The 2,200-nt window shown below is 47.2% G+C and overlaps 1 protein-coding gene across 1 annotated transcript in view; it reads right to left on the reverse strand.

Annotated features, from left to right (window-relative positions):
• The window catches only part of LOC101860625 (cleavage and polyadenylation specificity factor subunit 2), a gene marked incomplete at its 5' end in the record, with an annotated part of 55,327 nt that overhangs the window by 18,295 nt on the left and 34,832 nt on the right, over nt 1-2,200 (reverse strand).

Genomic DNA, 2,200 nt, shown 5'->3' on the forward strand with positions numbered 1-2,200 from the left:
TACTCTCCTCCCCTCCCCCACCCTCTCTCTTTCTCTCTCCCTTACCTTCTCACCTATCCCATCCCGACAAAGGAAAAAGAAGAAAAAAAACCCCCCAACTATTAAGCGATTTCACGAAACTTAAACATGTGGTCAAAAAAGAAAAGTCGTCTCGAGTCCTGTGCCCCTTCCAATCGAACGAAACCCGAAAATCCCACTGATTCCCAGCCACTCCTATCTGACACACCAACCTGCACGGAGACACAATACAACTATGCGACTGAAACTCGTTACGCCCTCATTGACACAAATTAGACCATCTAGGAGGCGAATGCCTTCGACCCTGCTAATCAGGTCCAAGTTAGTTTTAGTAAGTGTTTTACGGCATTTGCAACATAATAAGGTCATATAAGTGACGAAGATTAGAGGTGTTACAAGAGAGTAACAAACACAAAAAAAGAAGGAGGGGAGATAAAGACGATATACGTTTGATAGGAAAGAAGGAGTAAACTACACCAGAGCCCCCGCCAACCACCCACATCATCAGGTCCAACCCGGGCTGTGAGGGATACAACTACCCAGAGGATGGGACGGAATTATAGGATGAAAACACCCAGTATGGGAATCGGGCTCACATCTTCTGCATGCAACGGTGGAGTGCCTTACCGTGACACCACAGATGCCGGCTAAGCGCTAATATTCACACGATTCTGACTCTGATGATTAGTGTACTGATTCAACGCCCTTTGCAACACTGTAAGGTTATCCGAGAGGCGGCCTATCGAAATTAACGTGTCTCTCCGATAGGACCGCGCTAAATGGGAACATTTTCAAAAATAATGTAACGTGAATTTCTCAAGGACACAACGTAGGACGGAGCTTATAAGCTCGAACTTCATGACCCGGAATCTCAAGATTACAGATCCGGTTGCCTAATCACTAGACTACAGACGCTACAGACCAATCATCTTCATGTAGCCAGGAGAGCTAACAAACAAACAAAAACAAAAAAACACCACAAAAAAACGGAGTAAAGAATCGATAGTAAAGATGTTTAACTTATACTTTCTCGGACAGAACAAACAAATTCTCTCTCTCTCTCTCTCTCTCTCTCTCTCTCTCTCTCTCTCTCTTTTTCTCTCCTCTCCGTTCTCTTTCTATCCCTCTCCCCTCTCTTCCACTCATTCTCAAACAGACACATGAAAAGACAAAACACATACAAACATCGAAAATGGGGGGGGGAGGGGGGGGAAACGGGACGACCCCCTCGGAGTCAAAGAGAAACGCATCGACTTGGCAATGGTCATACAGTGCCCGCAAAGTTTACTTTAATCTTAGTAAGAGTATCACGGTAACTGGAACACAATTAGGTCAAATAACTGCCGGCGATAAAAAGTATTACAAGAGAGTAACAAACCCAAAAATAGGAAGAAAGATAAGAACGATAGATGTCTGATAGGAAAAAAAGAGCAAACCACACCGGAGGCACGCCAACCACTCGCGTGCCCGGAAAAGTGAGACAGGCAGACAGGCAAACTGAAACAACACATGGATAACCACCACTGGCGCCTCCCGACAACCTGCTAAATAAACGGAGGACGTATCGACTCTTCCACTCTGTCTCCCTTCTCCTTCTTTCCCCCTCTCTGCTTCCTCCCCCCCCTCTCTCTCGCTCTCTGTCTGTCTCTGTCTCTGTCTCTGTCTCTGTCTCTGTCTCTGTCTCTCTCTCTGTCTGTCTCTCTCTGTCTCTCTCTCTCTCTCTCTGTGTCTGTGTCTCGTTCTCTGTCTCTCTGTCTCTCTCTCTCTCTGTCTGTCTCTGTCTGTCTCCCTCTCTCTCTGTCTGTGTCTCGCTCTCTCTCTCTCACTCTTTCTTTCTCTCTCTCTCTCTTTCTCTCTCTCAAACACACACACACACACACACACACACACACACACACACACACACACACACACACACACACGCGCGCGCGCGCGCGCGCGCCTGCAAACCACAGGGTAATGAGATCTGGATCTGGAAGCAAAGAAGGCAGATCTTGTGCCGGGGTGTGGCTGCTGTGTGCAGCAGTGTGCATGCAATGATGGACATAATATGTAACTGGTGTGAAATGTGATAAGGTAACCTGAACTTCGGGGCTTGGGTTGTGCATGCGGGATAACAGACAGGAGAGAGAGAGAGAGAGAGAGAGAGAGAGAGAGAGAGAGAGAGAGAGAGAGAGAGTTG

This window comes from Aplysia californica, unplaced genomic scaffold, assembly GCF_000002075.1.
Source record: "Aplysia californica isolate F4 #8 unplaced genomic scaffold, AplCal3.0 scaffold01251, whole genome shotgun sequence".
NCBI classification, from domain to species: Eukaryota; Metazoa; Mollusca; class Gastropoda; order Aplysiida; family Aplysiidae; genus Aplysia; species Aplysia californica.